Source organism: Cetorhinus maximus, chromosome 8, assembly GCF_964194155.1.
Source record: "Cetorhinus maximus chromosome 8, sCetMax3.hap1.1, whole genome shotgun sequence".
NCBI lineage: Eukaryota > Metazoa > Chordata > Chondrichthyes > Lamniformes > Cetorhinidae > Cetorhinus > Cetorhinus maximus.
In genome coordinates, this window is record NC_135886.1 from 33196770 (window position 1) to 33221399 (window position 24630).

Below are 24630 nucleotides of genomic sequence, written 5' to 3' on the forward strand. Positions count from 1 at the left end.
GTGCCGATGATGTCGGGTGAGCGTCCCGGCATCATCGCACACATCCGCGATATTTCAATCGGCGCCCACACGTGAGAGTCGGCAGCGTGCCCACCGACAATTAGGAAGCCTATGAAGGCCATTAAAGTAGCAATTGACGGCGGTCTTTCACTGCCTGTCCAACGTTTAAGTTGGCGGGCGGGTGAATCTGCCAGGCGGGCTTTGACTTTTTGATAAAACTTCATACAAAGGCGGGATGAGGTTTCCACTATTAATTTGAAAAAAAATCTTTCAACAGGATTTTCATCACCTATATTTTCATGTGACTGAATCTGATGTGTGGACATTTTGTTCTCCAGTTTCAAATCTTTATGGATTAGTGTTACATTCTTGAGCTCTCTTCCTTCAGGGAGCTTTCATTGGGCGCTTCCCCGTGCCTATGTAGACTTCAGCCCTTGCCCTCCTCCCACCCCTACCCCGGCAGCGCTGAGCCTTTCAGCGCACCTTTCATGCTGGCTGGCTAATTGATGGTTGGGGGACGATCGTGGTCGGCAGTCCGTTCTTTGGCCGCTCACGGGCCTGCCAACTCGGAAATCCTGCCCCAGGACTTTCTCACTCGGAGCTGTGAGTGCTACCACAGAGTCAAGGCAGACATGTGGAATGCAGATTTTTTTTTCTGTAATGTATGTTTTAAATAGGTGAAATTAGTCTCAGTCGTTTTTTCTATGTTCCTTGAGTATAAATAATGATTAGAAACACTTGGTGCAGAATATTCAGTATCTTTAAATAACAAACAGATTCCTTTTCCTTCTACGAAGTAATATATAATTTCAGTATCAATTTCTATTACACATAATATGAAACAAATAGCTCTCATGATTTATATTTTGGAACCAAAATGAAAAGTACTTACAGAAGTTTAAAGCAATTCCGGGTGTATTAGCAATATAAATGGATCTCCATGCAACTATTGTGAGCTTCTGATCCCCAACTGATCTCATCAAAAGCTTTATGTAATCACCACCTATTTCAGGGCTGCAGTAGAACTGTGACATAAATTAGACCATTATAAACTAAAGAAAAACAATTTTCTCAGTACAGTATCTATACAGGTAAACAATTTATTTCAATAATAACCCACAGTGTATAGTCCAAATCATTTCAGACTCGAAAAGCAGCCATTTTAAATATAAATAAGAATTTATTATGCAGCCGTGTAGCAGCTAAGAGCTTTGAAACTTTAAAAATATTAAATTTTCTCAAAATTGGATTCCATGAATAATGTTGAATGGAAGTGAAGAAAATATGACACTTCAGTGTCAGCAGAAGTCATCAGAAGTCAAAGAATCTAGCATGTATTGAGAAATGGCCAGACAATAACTTGTCTGCATTTTATTACAAAAGAGTACATATCCAGATATCTATGGTATGTGACTATCATTAAAGAATCATAATGCTCTTAAAATGCTCCTAATTGATGAGTTTGAAAACTTAAGTAATTGCTTCTGGTTAAATTGGAGCTTCCTTTGGTCACAGTTAATGAGTGGAGTCAAACTCCACTCATCACTGATACAAACCTACATGGAGTGTCATATCAAAGGCTGGTATTAACAAGAGGAATCTCTACTTAGTACAATGAGGGCCTTGGCATCCATTCATTTTCACATGTCTTCTCCTGGTGAGGGTCTTGGTGGCAGTAAGCTGATCAGGGCCAACCAGACTTCCCTTTCCTCAGCCACAGACTCCAGCTCCTCTGGGGGATTCCCAGGCATACCCAGGCCAACCGAGAGATGTAATCCCTCCAGCGTGTTCTGGATCGTCCTCGAGGTCTCTGCCCAGTGGGCCATGCCCGGTACAGCTCCAGCAGGGGCCTACTGGGGGCATCCTTATCAGATGCCCAAATCATCTCAACTGTCCCCTCTCAATCCGGAGGAGCAGCGACTCTACTCCAAGGCTCTCCTGGATTGCCGAGCTCCTCACACTGCCCGGAGAGTAGGCCCAGCAACCCTGCAGAGAAACCTTATTTCTGCCAATTGTACCCACAATCTTATCCTTTCAGTCATTACCCACAGTTCATGACCAGAGGTGAGGGTGGGGACGTAGATCGACCAGTAAACCGAGAGCTTCGCCCTAAAACTCAGCTCCCGCTTCACCACCACGGGCTGGTAGAGCACCCGCAGAACTGCTCAATCTCAGCCTCCCCCCTGCCATCACACGCGAACAAGATCCCGAGGTACCTGAACTCCTCCACTAAGGGAAGCTGTTCTCCTCTCACCTGGAGAGAGCAACCCAGTCTTTTCCAGGAGAGTGAACTCAGATTTGGAGGTGCCGATCTGCATCCCGGCCATGTCACGGTCAGCAGTGACATGTTCGAGTGCGCACTGGAGATCACAGTCCGATGAGGCAAGAAGAACAATGTCATCTGAAAACAGCAGAGATGTCACCCTCAAGCCCCCAAACCCTCCAAGGATCATAACATTGTCGTTATTGGGGGGGAGGCTTGTGTGATCCAATGAATCTTGGAGCCAAGTCGTCTGGAGGCTAGAATTCCTGGTAGGGACTTCCCCAGTGATCAGGCCCAAGGTGAGGTTCCAGATAAAGAGTGGCTCACCAAAGACCCCCATGATGGTTTTAGAAATAACACAGAGAACCGCGCCTGGATCAGGGATACTGGGACCCACCCTGGAGCCAGGCCTGGGGATGGGGTTCGCTGGCGAGCGCCTGGTGGCCGGGCCACTCACATAACCAAGCCGGGATCAGCCCAAAATGGCTTGTGGGGTCACCTTCTGGGCCTACAACCCGCAAGGCAAAGGGTGGGGGTCGGGTGCAATGCCAGTATGGCAGTGAGTGAGAGCTGGACAGATCAAGACGGACTAGACCTTGGCAATGGAAACTGGCCTCCGGGATGTGGAATTTCACCTCACTGGTGGGGAAGGAGCTGGAGCTGGTGGAGGGGGTGGAGTGGTACCGACTAGATATGGTTGGTCTCACCTCCAAACATAGTATTGGCTCTGGAACCAAACCTCTTGGTCGAGGGTGGTCTCGACCCTACTCCAGAATGGCCCCCCATTAGAGGTCCCAGGTGGGTGTAGGGCTATTCACAAGCCCCTGGCTGGATGCCATAAGCTCCTGGCTGGGTGCCACACAGTTGGAGTTTGTCCCAGTGGGCGAGAGGGTCGCATCAGTTAAGCTTCAGGTCTCAGACAGGAAAACTTTGACTGTTGTTTGCTTTTATGTACCAAGCTGCAGTTTGGAGTATTCAGCCTTCTAAGCTTTGGTGGGATTGGTGCTCGATAGGGTGCCACCAACTGACCCTGTAGTCTTACTGGGGGACTTCAATGCTCACGTGGGGAACAATGGGGATACCTGGAGAGGGGTGATTGGGAGGAACGGACCCCTCGATCTGAACCCGAGAGGTGAGTTGTTATTGCACTTCTGTGCTAGTCATGGATTGTCAATATCAAACATCATGTTTGAACACAAGGATACTTATAAGTGTACCTGGTACCAGAGCACCTTGGGTCGAAGGTCGATGATCGACTTTATAGTTGTGTCATCGGACCTAAGGCCATGTGACCTGGACAGTCGCGTGAAGAGAGGGGTGGAACTGTCAACTGATCACCACTTGGTGGTGAGTTGGATTCAGCACATGAGGCATGGGTTAGACAGTCACGGGAGGCCCAAACGTGTTGTGAGGGTTGCCTGGAGGGTCATCTGGTAAACAATTCTCTGTGAAATGATTTCAACTCCCACCTCCGGAAGAATTTTCCTTGCATCCCAGGTGAGGTCAAGGGCACTGAGTCCAAATGGGCTACGTTCAAGACCTCAATTGTCGAGGCAGATGCGAAAAGCTGTGGCTTGAAGGCTGCTGCAAATCAAGTGACTTTTAGCATTTGGGCTACAGGCAGTATCAAGTCTCTGGCGAATACTCGATTAAATAGGGACATAGGTGTCACAGCTATCTGTGGAATTGACACATCTCTTTGTTTAAAGACGGGCCAACGCAAAAGACTACAGAGTTTCCAGACCACCTGTCTACATGTTTCGTACTGGACAGAAGGGAAGATTGAAACTCAATTTGTGGCAGATGGAAGTGAACGCCACTACCATTGTATTATAATGGTTTTTCCCATCCAAACTAGACTGGATGGGCCTCAAGAAGTGTTAACCCACAACACATGATGTGGAATCCACATGAGCACCGCACCTTATTTAGAAAAGGCCTTGAACTTGTGAAAAGCCACATGGTGAAAGAGCCTTGTTTTCTTTATCTGTTTAAGAGATCAGCTGGGAGTTGTGTGCCGGCAGATCCACCAAAGCCATCAGAAGCATCAGCTCAGTCAGTCTGTGAACCAGACTCAAAAACAAGCTGCGAGGCATCAGGCAGCCAGAATATGTAACCTGTTCCGGTTTAAAGTTTGCCTGAGAAACAACCTCCTAGCTATTCAACTACAAGAAACCTCACAACACTTTACAAGGCCTTCACTTCAACTTTAAATCATCAAATCCATTCAAGAAACCAAAGACCTGCCATGTGGGAGACTGGAGATCGTAAATCAGAGTCTGAGATAACTGTAATCTGTAAATGTCCGTTACCTTTTTCTGTATCCAATCTTTGTTTGTGTGGGTGTGTGAGTCAGGCTGCATAAATATGGCGTTATGTTTAATTCGGGGTAAGTGGGAGAGAATAAATAACCTTTTTAATTCACAAAAGCTTGCTGTTGAATTATTTAATTGGAATACACACTCCAAGGGTAAGAAAACAGACACCTCATTCCGTACAAGCCATACTGATCACGGGTAACAAGAGAACATATACATTCTGTCTATGATATCATCAAAACATCAGCTATCTGTAACCTAACTCAGCTCAAAGTCACACACATTTTGACCCAGTGGTGATGAAAGAACGGCAATATGTTTCCAAATCAGGGTGGTGTGAGATTTGGAAGGGAACTCAAAGGGGTGCTCCCATATTCCTGCTTCTCTTATTTTCTATGTAGTGGAGGTCGTAGGTTTGGGAGCTGCTGTCAAAGAACCCTTGGTGGCTTGCCGCAGTGCACCTTGTAGATGGTAAATGCTGCAGTCACGGTGCATCTGTGGTGGAGAGAGTGAAGATGGTAGTTGGGTGCCAATCACGCTGTCTGTTTTGTCCTGGATAATGTTAAGCTTTGTGCATATTGTTGGTGCTCATCCAGGCAAGCAGAGAGTATTCCATACATTCCTGACTTGTAGCTGGTGGGCAGGCTTTGGCGATTCAGGAGGTGAGTCACATCAGAAAAAAATCCCCTGACCCACTCTGAAAATCTATGGTATTTATGTGGCTAGTTCAGGTAAATTTCTGGTCAATGGTGACCCCAGGATTTTGATGAAGTGGATTTGGCAATGCTAGTGAATGTCAAGGTGGGGTAGTTAGATTCTCTTGTTTGACATGATCATTACTTGACCCTCGTGTGCTGAGAATGTTACTTGTCACTCATCAGCTCAAGCCTGAATATTGACCAGATATTGCTACATATGGGCATGAACTGCTTCATTATCTGAGGAGTTGTGAATGGAACTGAACACTGTGCACTCATCAGCAAATCTCTCCACTTCTGGCCTTATATGAAGAAGCTGAAGATGTTTGGGCCCAGGCCACTGCCCTGAGAAACACCTGCAATAATGTCCTGGGGCTCAGTTGGCCTCCAGCAACCACAACCATGTTTGTGCTAGATGTGAATCCCACTAATGGGGAGTTTTCCCCTGATTCCCAATTATTTCAATTTTACTTGGGCTCCTTGATGCCACACTCGGTTCAATGTTGCCTTAATGTCAAAAACAGTCACTCTTACCTTACATCTGGAACATAGCTCTCTGTCCATATTTGAACCAAGGCTGTAATGAGTTCTGGGGCTGAGAGGTTGTGGCAGAACCCAAATTGAGCATCATTGAGCAGGTGCGTGATGACACTTATGTTCTGGCTGCTAGGTTTTATAAGATATGTCTTAAAATGTCTCTTTTAATTTAAAGTATAACAGAATACCCTGGAATGGGGGATGGTATGAAGTTGTACTGAACTCTGCCTGGCGATAAGCCTCTATGATCTGGTTGCCGTGAGAACAAGGGGCTTTGGTCAAAACTCATTCAAAGTATGGTGCAAGCTTTAACACCTGGACACAAAGGAAAAGGCACCTAACCTTATTGCAGACTTACAGACTCACAGAGTCACTGAGGCTGAAGGATTTGGGGGAAGTAGATCTACCACAGGTGATGCCAAGCCAAGTAGAAGCAAAGGACTGCTTTTGGGGTAACCACCAAGTGCAGGCTGGTGAGAATTGAACTCACGTATGAGGAAACAGCCCTGTGAAGAGTTAAAGACCAGGGAATCACCAGAGGGAACATTACAACAGGGAGTCCATTTGATCATGCTCACTTTGTTCAGTGAAGGGGCCTTTAGTAAGATGACACTGGGAGATTCATCTTGCTAAAGCAGGAAGAAGGGATCCTATTAATGCCAGGAGGAGTTGGACTTTAAACTTGAGACTACATGTCTACGGAGAGTGTGGTGTAATGTATAAATGCAGGGTGGGGTTTTCCATTGTGTTAAGAACTTAAGGTGGGAGTACCTGTTCTGTACTTTAGTGTGTTAGTTGTCTGTTAAGTAATGTTTCATCGATGTTGATTTTAGTCTGTTTGTTATTAAAGAAGTCTTACAACATAAAACCTTGTCATGCGATCCTTTGAGTTGGTCACTGGGAAATTCATATCTCTTATTAAAAATTATCAGTCTCAGTGCGGTTCATAACATTTTCAGCAGCTCTTTCCATTATTTTGATAATGAGGCTTTGACTGACAACATTGGATCTGTCCTGCTATTTTTTGCATTGGACATACTTGGACAATCTTGCACTTTGTCAGGTATGTGATAGCGTTGTTGCCATAGTGAAATAGCTTGCTTAAAAATGTGGCTAGTTCTGGAGCATGAGTCTTCAGTCCTGCAGCTGATATGTTGTCAGGGCACATAACCTTTGGTGTACCCTGTGTGCTCAGCAGTTTATTGATATCACATGGAGATAATTGAATTGGCTGAAGACTGGCTTCTATAATGGTGAGGATCTTAGGAAGAAGCCAAGATGGATCATCCATTTGTCTCTTCTGGCTGAAGGTGGTTGCAAATGCTTCAACCTTGTCTTTTACATCCATGTGCTAACCTCCATCATCAGTGAGAATAGGGATGTTCATAGAGGCTCCTCTGCTGAATTGTCCACTATCGTTCATGGCTGGTTGTGGCAGGACAGTGGAGCTTTGTCCCTTTGTCACTGTACATCTTTTTAAGCCAACATTCCTGTGAAGTTTTTTTTTCCTTTTCTGATGCATTAAAATTCTATATCAACAATGCTTTTGATAAGCTCCAGCTAAGATCCGCTGATATTTCAGAGTCTGCAGATTGTACATTGGACATATCAACCATCTCAACCCACTGAACTGGAGTGGAAGCAAGTCATCCTTGATCCCGAGGGACCGCCTAAGAAGAAAAAGAGCACAAGAGGGAATGAGATTGTCTAAAATTGAATATCCTAATGGTCCTATATGAGAATAACACTCGTTTTTCGCTTGGAAACTCAGACAGTTTAATTTACCCCTGATCTGGTGGCATTGATGCATATTTAAAGCTTAAATCTGTAAATTCAAGACAGGTCACTATCACTAATCTCAGAATGTACTTAGACATTGGGCATTTACAGGAAGATCAAGAACCTGTTTAAAACATCATTATTTAATTATTAATGTACATACTTTCCATAGTTAAGCTTGAAATTTCTTTAATTTGTAAGTATTGTTACCTTGTATAACTGATTAAATAATTTAGTGCACAATTTTACATTACATCACTTCAGATGTGCCCTCAGCTCTTTTTTCTAATACAAAGTTGTATTCAAATCAGTTTTGCACAAATCTAATCTTGCAATAAAGAAATATTGCACATAAAATTCATTGGCAAAAAATGTACAAATACTGTAAAAATGACTCAAATTGGGAGCGGGAATGTTTTAATCATAATAATGTAGTTCATGTATTGTTACCATTGTCAGTTAAACTATATGAACAAATTTGGCAATAGCTGGGCAGGAGTCCAATAGAAGATAGAAGAAAATTGTTAGCACATAAGCCAGTCAGTGTTGTTTGCTATTGGAATTTGTAAAGACCTGAATTTAATTTCTGTTTAAAGTAAGCCTGAACACTTACCTCCCACCCAAATTCACAGGACCCTCTGCTACACCATGGCCCCCACTGCCCCCACCCACTTGGATTTCTATTCAATGTAAGTGGGTAGATGAATCCCTAATAAGTCAATAGAGAAATTAAGTGAGGAATATTAATGCACCATTCAAGCCTCATTTATGATCGGGAAACGAGCAGGTGCTAAAAACAACTATCTGTGGAAAATGGCATGGACTCTAAATGGTGACTACCCAGTTCCTGTGTTTGGATGAGAGGTCTTCACATGAAATGTTTACTCATCAGTTCTGCCCCAGAAACTCTGCTGACTGATCTGCTGAGTGTGTCCGGCGTTTCCACTGAATCACCGAATAACCGAAGAATTATTACAGTGCAGAAGGAGGCCATTCGACCCAATGTGTCAGTACCAACTCTCCGAATGAACATTATTACTCAGTGCCATTCGCCTGTCTTTTCCCTATATCCCTGCACATTGTTTCTATTTAAATAATCATCTAATGTCCTGTAGAAAGCCTCGGTTGAATCTGCCTCCAGGCAGTGCATTCCAGACCTGAACCGCTCGTTGTGTGAATTTCTTTTTTCTCACATCGCATTTGCTTCTTTTGCAAATTACTTTAAATCGGTGTCCTCCCGTTCTCAATCCTTCTACGAGTGGGAACAGTTTCTCCCTATCTACTCTATCTAGCCCCTTCATGATTTTGAACACCTTTATCAAATCTCTTAACCATCTCCTCTCCAAGGAGAACAGTCCCAACTTCTCCAATCTACCTTCATAACTTTCTTCATAAGTTTATCATCCCTAGAACCATTTTTGTAAAATTCTTTTGCACTCTCCCCAATGTGTTCACATCCTTCCTAAAGTGTGGCACCCAGAACTGTACACAATACTCCAGCTGAGGTCTAACTAGTGTCCTATACATGTTCAGCATTACCTCCTTGCTCTTGTACTCTATTCCCCTATTAATAAAGCCTAGGATACTGTATGATTTATTAATTGCTCTCTCCACCTGTCCTGCCACCTTTAATGACTTATTCACATATACACCAAGCTCTGTCTGCTCTTGTACCCCCTTTACAGTGGCATCTCTTATTTTATACTGTCTGTCCATGTTCTTCCTAAAAAAATGAATCACCTCACACTTCTCTGCATTGAACTTCACCTACCACCTATTTGCCCACTCCACCAACTTGTGGATGTACTTTTGAAGTTCTACATTATCCTCCTCATAGTTTACAATGCTTCCAAGTTTTGCATCATCAGCAAACTTAGAGTTTGTCCCCTGCACACCAAGATCTAGAGCATTAATGTATATCAGGAAAAGCAAGAGTCCCAATACCGACCGCTGTAGAACTCCACTACAAACCTTTCTCCAGCCCAAAAAAATCAACAAACCATTACTCGCTGTTTCCTATTACTCAGCCAATTTTGTGTCCTCGTTGCTGCTGACCCTTTTATTACATGAGCTATTACTTTTCTCACAAGCCTGTTGTGGGGAACTGTATCACATGCAAACTGTTTCAGGTCTCCAGGAAGTATAGTTCATTTTTTGCTTTTTATGACCTAATTTCCAATCAGTTTTCCAAATTCATAGGAAGTCAATCAGAAGATCTTGGTTAAGATATCAGTGAATGATGTGCTGGCACCTCCACCTCCCTGACATGATATTCTGCTTATTAGAATTTTATTCTGAAAAAAATATTTTAATCAAACATTTACTTTAAGTTCAAAAATGTGATTTTTATTCCTTTTGACACAATCTAAAGAAATCTATTACTAACAGCTATTAATAACCAGTTGGCTTGTTAGGTTGAAAATTTAACAGGAGAGAGGAGTTACTGTTAACAACAGGAAGAAGTGAACAATTTGTGGGGAAGAAAGTGGAACTGGAAGGGGTTTCATTTCGCTGTGCATTATTTTTCATCAATTGGTGAACAATTTTATGCTGAATTGCTGTTTGCATTATTCCAAAGGAGTCAATAATCCAATTCAGGTGGATTAACAATTGTGGTAACATAGCACAGACAGGAATTTAACATGAGTATGTGTGCTAAAAACAAGGAAATGAAACACTTACAGGCTGATACGAGAGAGGCTGCAATAAATAATGTAGGGAAAAGACAAGAGTATGGGAAACAAGCTTCGAAAGAATCCTGGCTGAGTTTTTACACATCTGAAGTGTGGAGATTTTGAATATAATTTGACACTTTGGACTTAATTTATCTTTTTACACAGGGTCAAATCTGTAACTGCCAAGGGAAGGCGGATTTGAGTGTGAGTGTGGGGTTAAATTTCCGAAGAGTAGCACTAAATCAGGATCCCAACATGATCCCACCCACTACTGGGTTCAACCTGGGCTGCTTTGGGGATGAACGGGGAATCCTCGTGATGTTGTTGTGTAAACCATTTCAATATTCCAAGAAGCAATGAACTTCGTATTTAATCCATCATTCTGGTTTTAAGAACCAGTACAGAGGTTTCCTGAGCCATTTGCAACTCACTCCAGCCAATAAGTTGAGAGCACAGTGGGGAGTGACTGCTCAATGAAATCAACATGCTCAAAAGCCTTTAAAGAGCAAAGCTGGTAGCCGGGATTGCTGAAAGGCTTATGCTTACAGGATTAGTTCTGACAGCCTGACTTCACTAATCTGAGAGACATTTCCAACTTTGTGAAAGTACTTTCAACTGTCTTGCACTATACTCACCTTCATCTCAACTTAAAAACAAAAAGCTAAAAGCTACTGCGGATGCTGGAAATCCAAAACAAAAACAGAATTACCTGGAAAAACTCAGCAGGTCTGGCAGCATCGGTGGAGAAGAAATCAGTTAACGTTTCGGCAGAAGGGTCATGAAGACTCGAAACGTTAACTGATTTCTTCTCCACCGATGCTGCCAGACCTGCTGAGTTTTTCCAGGTAATTCTGTTTTTGTTTTTTCATCTCAACTTTGCTGTCAGTGTTCACTGCAGCATGGGAGCAACTTTTGCAGCAGTAACTGGACCTCTAATGAGGTGCAGTAGGAGCAGCCACATCAGCAGCAGCAGAACCAGCAGCCACACCAACAGCTGCAGCACTAACTGCGCCAGGAGCAGCTGCCTTCATCACAGTCACAAGCCACTCCACGTGAGAGGGGATGGACAGAGAGCTGCAGATTGAAGGCAGTGATAACCTCAGCTCAAAGTCTACAGACTGAGGGTGAGTTTCCTGAACCTGAGCAACAGTGCCTCAGGGGGATTCAGGCTTCCATTGTAGGTTGTTGGAGAGATCTTAAGTTTCCTGGAACTAGGCATTCTTCCAAATGGACCAGATGGGCACGCATTGCCAGTGGCCATCCACGTCACCGCAGTCCTGAATTTCTTCACCTCTAATTCCTACCAGGGATCTGCTGGAGACATCTAAAGAATTTCACAACCTGCTGCCTTCCCATAAGTGCACTGCTGATCCTTGTTTTCCGAGACTGCCAACTATGTTCACTTTGCAACGGAGGCCAGTCAAACACAGAGGGCTGTCTACTTTGCTGTAGTGGCTGGATTTCCACAGATACCGCGAGTCATTGTGGCATTCAAGGCTCCAGCCCTCAGATCAGCCTTCACCAATCACAAGATATTCCACTCCCTTAATGTTCAGGTAGTTTGTGACGGAAGGTTATCGTTGCACTAGATATCCAGGGAGCTACCACGATTCATTCAATCACATCTCCCGCAGATTTCTGCTCCTCCACACAGCCTCGATGGCTGACTGCTGGGAGACAAGGGCCACTCTGTGAAGATCTGGTTAATGAATCCTGCAAGGAACCCTATCAATGAGCTAGAGGAGAGATACAATCAATGTTAAGTAGTATGTCATAAATGATCAGCTGTCCTTTTTTACTAACAGGCAGCTGATGTTCATTCTTGATCATGCACAACTTAGAATTATCAGAAAGCAAAGCATGATTTTCTTTAAAAAATTAAAAAAATAAAAGTTCAGGATTAAGATCATCAGGTTTTAAGTTGCAGCCCAAAAGGAACATGAGAGAAGCAGTGCAAGGGCAATAATGGAACAAGCCATTGGATAGCTGAAGTTGTGGTTTGGTTACGTAGACAGATCGTAGGTCGCCCTTCAATATGTCCCATCAGGCATCTCCAGAATGGCTGTAGTCTGCTGTGCTTCACAACATTGCACTGCAGAGAGAAGTGCAGTTGCAGGAAGATGAATGTGTAGAACAACCACCATCCGAAAAAGAGGAGGAGGAGTCACATGTGGTGATGGTACTTGCAGCCGCACACCTAACTGCTAAAGAAGCCCATGACGGACTCATCCAGGCATGTTTTACTTAATCTGTGTGTCAGGCCACTTGATGGTGCCATTCATCAGACCATGTTCCTTAGTCCCCCAGATACAATCTACCCAGTCAACCAACTCATTATCACATCCACACCCTGTCAGGAAGGTATAATAATTCTCATAATGTCATTGGAATTTATTGTAAAGTAATAGTGGGGCTTGTGTCTATGCGTGTGTGTGCATGTTTGTGTTTCCGTCTGTCTGTGTGTATGTATGTGTGTGTAACTTAATTGCATGCAGCTGATCTGAAGGCTTTGATGCATTAGAAGATAAGCTAGGTTTGGAATGTTAAGTAGGTAAACATAGGTGTAAAGGGAATATTTACATTTTTAAATAAACTAGACTAGCTTGAATTCAAAAGAGGGGGTGAAATGTTTCACCTAGCCAGAAGTTCAGAATCAGTGTGTTTATTTTCCCCAAAGATTATTGGTAAAATTGGTACTATGAGAGATTTTTTTATTATCAGAGAGGTAAAGTCCAAAGATATAGTGAAACAATGGGAATTTGCATTCAAAGTAGAAAATATGTATAAAGGAGTGAAGGCTGTGTGTAAGGGCAAGCATTCTAAGATCTAACAAGTGTGAAACCCTCCAATATCTAAGCCTCAAGCTACTATCTACAAAAAACTGAAATTAAGAAAATTCACTTTGAATTGGATTGTTCAGGGTATCATGTTTCTTTGTATGGGTCTTTAAATATCTATGTGTCTTAATGAAAGTGTAACTGTGGGTTTAGATTAATTAGGGAATTTAGAAGCTATCATAATAGTAATTTGTAGCTCTATGTACTTAAAATCATTTCTTCTATTAATAAAGGTTTGATTTAGTTTTGTAAGAAACCTATAAGACTTGGTGGTCTTATTATTACTGAATTCAAGGCACACATCTCAAAATTTATAGATTGCAAAACAGTTGTGTCGGCTGTTTTAAGTTTCTCTTTGGAATTTGAGCAGCTCAGCATTTACCATCTACTGAGCCATAACAATCCTTTCCTCCTCATAATTACCATTGGCCTGAAATGTACAGTCCAGGGGGGGGTGCAAAAAAGTAGAAACCTGGAGAATGAGGAGATCAAATGAACCGTTTCATGAAATAAACTGCAGCATAATCACATTAACAATGCTATATACACCCAAGTGAATCTTCTTGTGCAATTATTAAGTCTTTCTAAATCGCTTTGTCTCACTCCTTGGTGGAGCTACACCTATATCTTCAGCAGAGCTGGAGTCAGGTTGCTTGATCCCCACACTCTGGCAGGTGAAATGTCCATGCGGGACATCCTCTGGGTATTGGAGCCAATGAGGACCCTTCAAAGATTGCCCCAGCTGCACCTGCGCAGGGGCCAATTTGGCCATCAGGACAAGGGGTAGCACACGGGGCTCTGTCTGGTGAGGAAGGCAGAGGAGCGCGGGGGAAAGGGATGAGAAGTGGGAGTACCAGAGTCCCCATTGCCCTGAGATCTTTATCCATTGGATTCCTCCAACCTCTCTCCAAGCGTGCACACTGCCCCTGTAAATGTTGCCAGAAGCACATGCATTTTCCGTTGCTATTCCACAAGTTCCCTTTCTGAGGATTAGCCTGCTGCCAAGAGTCAGTATTTACATCCAGTTGGAGTGTTCAGCTTGGAGTGTTCTGCACTCTCTGACAGGAACTCTCCACTGCTGTCACTGTCTCCAGAACCTATTCCTGCTCACATGTGATGAGCTCCTCAACATATGACAGCCTGTCTATCTCTACTCCAGAACCAAATGAGATGTGTGTATCTGCACTGGTAGCAGGTATGTCATGTGATGCTGCATCTTCAGAGTGTTCGCCTTCCTCTGAGGACTCCTCCACCTGGTCCCTCAACAACTCTTCCATCAACCTTGAAGGACATCAGAGATGTAAGTTAGTACTGACATTGAGAAAGGTCACAAACTCAGCATAGTGTAGATCATGACGCTTAAATTACTGTTGACATCAAATCAACATGAGGGATTGTTAAGTGCTTAGTGGCAGTCTGTTATCTAACGCTGACACCAGGGGCAGAATTCTCTGCCTGTCGGGCGGGCGGGCCCGACCCAATCTCCGGCTGGCGGGGATCCCCGCCAGTGAAGCGGGCTGCACTGCCATTTTACGTGGGCGGGCCAATTAAGGCCCACCCAGCGTGACGTCCCTGCACGAGCGGGGGGGGGGTGGGGGGGGATTCCCTAAAAGCGAGAGTGCGCTCTTTTTCAAAGTCCAGGCTAAGTGCTGCCTCAGGGAGATCGCCTGGACTTTGAGAAATATTAAAAATAGAAAAAAAAAATCCCTGACATGTCCCCCTCATGTGACAATGTCACATGAGTTGGGACATGTTCATAATTTACAGAATAACTTTATTAAAATTTTTAAAACCCTGCATGAAACCTCATCCCGCCATTGGATGAAGTTTCATGTTTTCTCTATTTGCCGCCGGGGCTCCTGGCCTGCCAACCAACCTTAAGGTTGGACGGGCAGGTCCTTCAAGTTGTTAAATGATCCTGTCAATGGCCTCAATTGGCCATTGACAGGTCGGCGGGCCCGCAGGTGATTTTGCTGCGCCCCCGCCCTCCTGAAAATTTAAATGTGTCGGGATGACGTCGGGGGTTGCGCCCAACATCATCCCGTGTCATTTTACCTGTCAGCAAGCGGGCCCTACCCCCTGCTCGCCGACGGCAAAATTCTGCCCCAGGTCTCTGGGCCAGCCATTAGTATGTGTGCCACCCTGCTCATCTCCAAGGCCCCCTCCTCTATTGCGTTCAGGGTGGCTATGATGTGCATGTCCACTCCCAGTTCTCTGCCTCTCCCTGCAGTTATTTAGTCTCCCCTGCAATGAGCGAAGGCAGATTGTTACCAGTTTGAGAAGTGGAATTTGTGCTGAGGATAGAATGTGAACACTTGAGGAGGGTGACTGTGAATGATGAGTGTGAGAGGGGGCAATAGGGTGGGGATGAAGGTGAACGTGAGTGTTGGATGTTGTGGTGGAGATTTGAGGTGGTCCCTTGAGGTAAAGGGATGTGTGTGGCAGCATGGTGTGTCAGTCAGAAGAGATCTGTTTAAGGCAATGCCAGGGAGGTTAGAGAGCAATGGATGCCATCTGAAGATGGTATGACACTCATATTTCCAGATCTAATGAGGTCATTAAACTTTTTGTGGCACTAGATCCAGGTCCGGTCCACCGTAGTCCTGATGCTCGCCACCTCCACTACTCCCAGCCACATCTGCTTCATTTGGGTGGCTGGCATCTTCCTACCATTCACAGAGAAGAGAACCGCCCTTGTGACCCCTGACCAACTCCAGCATGACTTCCTTGGAAGAGTCAGAGAACCGGGGGAAGGAGCCTTCCCACATCTTCCTTCCATCTCCTTGCCTTCAGTTTGCTTCATAAGCAAGCTTCCCTGCCACTCTTCCGATCCCTGCCGGGTTTTTTTAAATACAGAGAGATCATTGAGAGCGTGCAGGCTGTCATCACGCATGTACTCCCTGGTCAGGAGCTGTGGCTGAGTTAAGGAGCTCTGCAAAGCCTGCTCCAATGATAAATAAGTTCCTGACCCACTACAGGTCTCCCTGCTTTCTGTGGGTCTGGTATATTAAGATTCTACCCCATGTTTCTGTGAATGATTCCAGATTACACACTCTGCCTCATCATTCATTTGTCATCAAATAGCATGATTTCAACCACTAGAAAACAGGCGACTTGGGCTCACTGGCTTCACTATCTAATTCTCTGGTCAATGCCCTTCTTGAGTGGATCATTACCAAATGGACCCTCAGAACTAATAACCTATTCTACCTACAAATATTCTACAGGAGACATTGACTTTAGTTAAACCTGATGATGAGATGTGCTACAATTGATTGTACTATTATCACAGAATCAGCGGGATAACTTTCAACTAATGTCCTGAGCACAAGTTTGGCCATGTTGGTTGCAATTCTGCTATAGTGAAATCAAATGAAAAGTGAAATCACAGGGTTTCCACAATAAGCATCCAGCTCTTAAATGCTAGTTTTATACTCAGCTTGTAAGATGAACTTTATCGTCAGAAGGTTGTGAGTTCAAGCCCAAGTCCATGAAACTTATACTTTATCTCAGTTGACAATCTGATGGAGTCCCAAGGAACTTAGGTTCCTCCCGTTGTTTATTTATTTTATAGTTGTGCATTGTGGTTCCGTTTGTTCAAAAAAATCAAACAATGGTGATGCGAGGGGTGGAGAATTAAAAAAAGAAAAAATCGGTGGTATTGGATATTTGGTGCAGGGAACATGCATTTGATCTAAGCAAATGAGAAAAAGAATAACAAGAAGGGCATAGCAAAGTGAAGATGAAAATAAACGGAGAAAATCCCGAATATGAAACTCAGAAGGCTGGATATTTATTTTTGCTGCCAACATTCTAATCATTTTATGTTCTTCAGCCAGTCAGGAGTAGATTTGGAAACACCCAGGAGGCCCTGTTGTGTACACATTGACCTGGTGCACAGCAGGTAGAACCTAGTTTCCTTAAAACCAGAATAGTTTGCCTTGTTTTAATGCATATAATTTTGAATTAAACTGTCCTGTCCAGTATTAAGGCATTCATAAGGTTTAAAATGGATGGAGTGATGTGAAAAATGAAGTAGAAATTGAATCTCCAAATACAGGGGTATTGCAAAAACTAAATAAAACCAGTCCAAGCACCCGCGAAAAGCAGATATGTTGTGAAGATAAGTCATAAAATAACAACTGTTATGTCTCGCTGGGAAAAATGACTGAACTATTGCACTAATGCACTTGAAAGTTTGCAGGGGGGAATAGAAATGCTTTTTCTAAAAGTAAATGTCACTATGCTACTGATATTACTCCTGTTTATACCTGTTAACTTCTGACAGCTGACCTTTTAACATGGTGGACAGAGAATGATGTGTTGACATTAAGCGATTCCATTCTGTGTCCCCTCTAGCATTGACTTGTTTGCTGCTAAGTTTCCAGCTGCATTTTATGGCTTCCTCATCTATATTGTCAATAGAAGCCGTTTTCATCGACTGTCAGGCTAGATGATGCCATTGCAAACAGAAGCGCGAACATTGGGGAAATTCAAGGAGTGACATTTACAGTCGGCCAGAGTGACATCTTGCAAAGAGATGCAGCTGAGTTTCTTTTCTAAGAGTGACAACATACCTCAAGATTGGTTACATTTTTGACAGCAAAATGGGAGAGCCCATTGCTAATAAACGATGCTTGGCTCATTCAGATCCCAACGGCCTGCTCTGTCACAAGATTCTTTGAAAAAGCCCATGTAACATCTTCCACACTAAACAATATGTGCTTCCTTCCATTGTAAATAATTGTGCAGAATTCAACTTTTATAATCCAGTGTAATTTTTGGTAGCATTTGTTGAATGCTATGAATATTTTATCTGTAAATATCCAAGATCGGTTGATGTACATGTTGTTCCAGCTTTTGGATTCCAAATATTTAATGTTTTTTTTAAAGGAGCGCAGAGCATGATTACTGCCAGAGCCAGTTTCATATTAGTGCAACATTAAAAGCATCAATGGGGCATTGGAACTATTGCAATGCGCTATAGCTCAGCTGAGTCCAAAAATGAAGCAACATACTCCTGTGTCTGGTTTCCAATCTTTTATTGAGAAATGTAGGGAGGTTGATATCAAAAGAAGCAATTTCACAGAAGAAAGAATGATTAATAAAAATAAATCTGAAAAATAATAATAGAGCTTGAGAGGCAAAGTTTTGAACATTATTTTATTTGTTTCGCAGACGTTATTTAAGAATGTGTTTATCTCTTCCCAAGTTATTTAATTGTCATTGATGCTCCCAAATACAGATAGCGTAAAATATTTAAGGGAACTCATACTAGACAAAGAGTAATTATATATACAAAGTTAGTTTCATTTTATAAAAAGTGACATTAGGATAATGTGGGAGCTATGGGGGAGAAATATCGGGGAGAAGTTTTGACCTCCAAAAATGGGTGAGCTTGTATCAGGTGGGAGGGTTATAATGTTGAATGCCTGATTACAGATTCCAACATGCCCACTTCCAGTTTAAGTGGAGGTTGGACTGGGTGACCACCCATTCCAAGGAGGCAGATTGGCTATTTAGATATAGAAACATAGAAAATAGAAGCAGGAGTAAGTCATTCAGCCCTTTGAGCCTGCTCCGCCATTCAATATGTTCATGGCTGATCCCCTATCTCAACGCCATACTCCCGTTCTCTTCCCATGCCCCTTGATGCCTTTAGAGTCCAGAAATCTATCTATTTCCTTCTTAAATATATTGAGTGACTTGGCCTCCACAACCCTCTGTGGTAGAGAATTCCACAGGTTCACCACCCTCTGAGTGAAGAAGTTTCTCCTCATCTCATCCCTAAATGGCCTACCCCAAATCTTGAGATTGTGACTCTTTGTTCTAGACCCCCCCAGCCAGAGGAAATATCATCCCTGCATCCAGTCTGTCCAGTCCTGTCAGAATTTTATACATTTCAATGAAATCTCTTCTCATTCTTCTAAACTCCAGCGAATACAGGTCTAGTCAGCCCAATCTCTCCACATATGACAATCCTGCCATCCCAGGAATCAGTCTGGTGAGCCTTCGCTGCACTCCCTCTATGGCAAGTATATCCTTTCTTAGGTACGGAGACCAAAACTGTACACAGCACTCCAGGTGTGGTCTCACCAAGGCCCTGTATAGCTGCAGTGAGATATCCTTGCTCCTGTACTCAAGTCCTCACGTAATGAAGGCCAACATACCATTTGCCTTTTTAACTGCTTGCTGCACCTCCATGCTTGCCTTCAGTGATTGGTGTACAAGGATAACCAGGTTCCTTTGTACATCAACATTTCCCAATCTATCACTATTTAAATAATACCCTGCCATTCTGTTTTTCCTACCAAAGTAGATAACTTCACACTCTTGGAACCTGGGATTTCCCCCTGCCTTTCCCAGTCAGGGTTATAATTCCCACCCACCATGGTAGGGGCGAGGACCTTCTTGATCCTGCAACCGCCTCTAGACTGCTAGCTGCCCAACTGGAAGCGATGCCTTTCAAACAAGTTGGTTTCCACACCAGTTGGTGACACCTTATGCATACAGTGGAGTTAAAATTCCATAGTGTGTGGGGGAGCACCAACCTCAGTGTTCCTTGCTCTCCATCAACTTGCCCTCCCCTCCCCCACCCTACTCCTGGCATGTCCAGAGAGTTAAGATTCTCCCCATTGTCTTAAGAGTGGGAGTTAGCACTGATGTACAGGAAGGAATATCCTGTCTAACAAACCTATTTGATTTCTTTGAGTGACATCAGATAAAGTGGACATTCCAGCTTAGTAAAAGATATATACTTAGCAACTTTGGATCAAATATCATTAAGGAAAATATCCACAGAAAATATAGGGAAATCCTATTTACCTTTTACAGAATTTAACAGCAATGCCTAATATGCTCTTTAATGTTGAATTCTAACATCCTACAAGCAACTGCTGTTCACTTTCTGATGAACCGTCAGTTCCATGCAGCCTGACAGCAAATTGCATTTTGTGTACTCACGGTGGAAGGAACTGACAGAGATTGACAATGACTGGCAGTGCTAAAAAGAACAGAATTTCTTTTTCCCCATCTTCAGGGGAGTGAATATAAAGTGAGTTAAATATTCAATGATTAATATGTGTTTGATGTCAGTTTATCTTCTCCACTGCCTGACTGCTAGATAGCACATTCACCCATGTCTAAAACCTACTTCAAGATCAGTCATATCAAAATGAAAATTAAGCAGAAATATTATTAGTAATAGCAGGATTCTATAACTACTTTATTTATACTTTGGTCATATGATGACAAACACTTAATACTTGTATTGCCAAATACATTTATAACCTAATGCTTAAATTGGACAGATATTCTAAATTGTTATGCAACGAACATATCACTTGACTCACTTTCCATCTCTCCTGTTTTTCACATCTCTTGTGCGTCCAAACATATATAACTATTGACATTCGTATCTGAAATTTACCGCTATTTGGGGATAGAATTAACACAGCAAAAACAGCATTCTTTTCACATGTACACTGATGATGCTCAGCTCTACCTCTCTCAACTCCTCCAAGATCCCTTAATTACCAGATTGCTTGTCCAACATCCAGTGTTGGATAAGCAGGAATTTCTTCCATTTAAGTATTGGGGAAGACTGAAAGCAGTTGGGCGGAATCGCCCCATATTTGCACGAAGGGCGATAGCGAGTGGGATAAAGGACGTTTTACCTGTGGTGGCTTTTCACATTGTACTGTCCCAATCCCGCATCATTAATAATGCATTTCCAGGAAACATGCTGTTTCGATGGCGGGCGGGCTATCATTCGCCCTCCACGCCATCACCTCACGGCTTCATCACGACGGGCACCATATTTAAAGTGCAGTTGCGCGCACGCCTCTCAATGCTTCCAGCACAGGACAGCTGCAAAGAAGATATGGCCCTGAAAGGCAAGAAGACTGAAGGCCCTTGAGGTGATGGCAGCCATGGTCAGTTCCAACAGCCTACAAAAGAGGGCAGCCACCCAGTGCCGAAAAAGGAGGAATGGTGTCCTCCGTTCCACCAGGGTAAGTCACTCTTCTCATCACTTTCAACTCACACACTCAAAACCCATCAGACATCCACAGGGACCTCACTCACTGCCAGTTCAAGGGACATCACCACTCACTCTCTCAAACTCACCGTCATTGTCCTCACCCCTTTCTTGCGACCACTCACCATCCACACATGTCAGGCATACTTATCATCTGGCCTGGCAGGCATCCTGCTTACACTCTCTCCATCTCTATTCATGCAGGATAACTGGCACACAACAAAAGGGAGAGGTCGCAGACTGGTGAAGGAATGCTTGAAATCAAAGTCCTAAAACAGCCATCCAGCTGGCCTGCGAGGAACTGGACCGTTACTGCACTGGTGAGGTCAGCATTGCACTGCCAATTGAGGATCCAGCAGTGCAACTTCCATCACACAACCATGCTATGAGTGTTGTGCCCTGTTCCATAGTCCACTGCCATGCACTAATGTCATTGGCACATTTGGGAAACAGCCGACAAAGTCCACAACCCAGGGCCTCCAATCAAGCATCAAAGGAACCTCTGAAGAGGAATCTGAAGGCACCCTCATTGAAGACTCATCACAGTGCTCACCCACACCCTCCACCAGCACAGAGACACACACCTCAGTAGCTTTAGAGTAGCCTCGGGATCACAATCTGGTGAGAACATCGCACTTTCTGATCCACATCAGGCGGTGGCAGGGGCTTCCCAGGCCTCCGGTACTCAGAGGACTGCTGAAGGCCAGAAACCTGCTGAGTCCAAGTTAGATAATGAGCCTCTGGACTGGACATACCTCAGTTGATGGAGCTGCAAAGGCAAGGTCGGGAACATCAAAACATCAGAAAGGGATGTCCGCTACACTACTCAGATTGCAAGGCCTAATGGAAGAGTCTGTCCGCCTTTCGACTGAGGTTATAGCATTGGCATGCCAACACAGCAAGATCTACACTGGTAGGATGGCGGCCACCATGAAGACCTTGGTCCAGGTCATCAGTCGTACACTGCCGTGTGGGCTGAAATCCATGGCTGACACCATAGTTGGCCTCCAACAGTGTGTACACGAGAGAGGTGCAGGGCAGCTCGATCCCACTCTAGCAACCCTTCTCCTCAAGGAGTCAGCCAGGGGCCCTCCGGTACCGATAGGGAGGAGGATCAGCAGGTGCACACCTCAGGATCAACCTGCCAAGGTGACCCCAGGAGTATCCAGCCCATCCGAATCCCCTCTTCCGGTGGCTCCAGCAGCTCCAGCTCCACAGGTAGAGGAGGGTGCCACTGCCACACAGCAGGACCCCGAAAGCAGGCCGAGGCCCTCCAGGTCTCGGCCTCCAAAGGACGCCTGCCAAGGTCATCACAGGCAGGGTGTAGCAGTCAGCAGGCTACCTCCACCTCTGCTGTGGATGCCTGGGGAGCAACAAGATGTAGCGGCAGGGTTAGGAAGGTTAAAGAGATATAGTTGCACAGCCTGGGCATGGGTGTCAATCACTTGTACATACTGTTCACCATTGTCAATAAACTCTCAAGAGTAGTCTCTCTGCCTATGGCCCCTTGTTCTGATGAACAATGTTCATGTTACTCAGATGTGAAACCTTTCTGCACAAGATAAAGGCAGGTGTCTCAGCCCAGGGCCTCTTCCCTGTGCTCTGTGCAGCCTTCAGACCAAAGTGATGGTCCAGCCTCACACTCCCTGGATATATTACTGATGCCTGCACCTTGATGGTGCTTGTTATTGTTGCCACAATGTAGTGGGCAGGCATCACAGAGTTCCATCATTGTCTCTGTGTGCTCTCAGCACCTTTAAGGTGGGGCTGGCCCCCATCTCTTCAGCATTTGTGACCAGTGATGCTGTGCTCCAGCTCCTGAAAGGGTCAGGTGCTGAAGGCTGATGAAGGATCAGATGCTTTTAAAGCTTCGTGGCTGCATCTCCATGATTTGACCCTGATTACAGAGCACAAGCAAACTGCCCTCGGCCAGACAGGAGTCAGACATTCACAGAGGCTATGTGAAGATCTATGAAGTATCCTCACTGCATGTCATCATCGTCCTCCTAGAATTGAGTGACTATTAGGGCCTCCGCTGTGTCCCCATGACAGGAGCCTTATCACAGAGGGTATGTGCACTGCCATCAGCTAGACTGGAGTCAAACGTTCACAGATGTATTGTGAGGATCTATGGTGTCTCCTCACTGCATGTCGTCATCATCCTTCACGAATCTAGCAGCCATGAGGGCCTCCTGAGCACATCTGCCTTGTCTGGCCAGTGCGATGGCCTCATTTCCATCATCGTCGTCTTCGAGGACCTCCTCACCCTTACCCCTGTCAATGCCCTCCTCATCGGAGGAGACATCTCGCTCCTCCATCTCCTCCTCAGACAGCTCCTCTCCTTGTTGCAGCACCAGGTTGTAAAGGGCGCAATAGGTGGTGACAATGTGTGGCACATGAGTGCAGTCGATGGCACCCTGCACCTGTGGGAAACGTGAAATCTGGGCAAATCCAATCGCTTTTGCATCCTGGTTGTCCTGATCCCGGGCGAAATGCACAAAGTTGTGTGCCCTCGCAAAGATGACGTCCGTGACCTCATGGATGCACTTGTGGGCGGAGCCTTGTGGGATCCCACAGAGGTCACCTATGGAGCCCTGAAAGTAGCTACTGGCATAGAAATTAAGCACCGTGTTCATTTTCACGGCTACAGGCAGTGGATGCTTTCCATGTCACCGTGGCGCCATCAGGTGGCATTTGTGACCAACCAGTTCCCTAGACATGCGCAGCCTTCAGTGACACTGGTTATTGGTCATCTGCAGGAATGAAAGGCGGCGTCTAAAGACCCTGGGTCTAGCTCGGCACCAACCAGCAATGGCTCTCTGTGGCTGTTCAGTGGCATGTGCGGGAGACCCAGCCGCCCCTTCTTCATGAGGGTGCTGCTCCTCCCTCTGCCCAACCAGGCATCTCAGTTGCTCTCTTCTCCTTCATCTCCACTCTCTGTACACCACGAGGCATACAGCTAGTTCACCAGGCTCCAAGCTCCTGATGTACTCCTCCTGCAGGATGAAAGAGAGATGTATAGGTTAGCATGGGTGTAGTAAGAAGCTCTCTTGGTTAAATTTGGAGGCTCCTTAATGCATCCCAAAGAGTGCTGGTCACCACTTGGATGGTCTGAGTTTAGTGCGCTGCATGGCTGCCCAAAACCTCACCTCCCCTTCCCACTCCACCTGACCGATTGGCAGTTGCTTTGCCCATTGGACTGCATGCTGCGCTTTCAGCTCAGGTACAGTCATTCTCCTAACCTGCGCTGCAAGGCTGCAATATTAGCTTCAACCATAGGGGAGACTGGATCAAACCAGAACAATGACATTGCAAGGGGCTGTGAGCGCCTCCACCAGTGACTGCTCCACAGCCAGCTTTAGCAAGGAGATTGTACAATGTGCCCATTCGTCCAATTGTTCTGCAGTTCATTAAAACACTCATTAGTTTGCAGTCCATGTCCAAAGGGTGAAGAGCTCTTTGTAGCACTTTGATGCCTCTGTGTT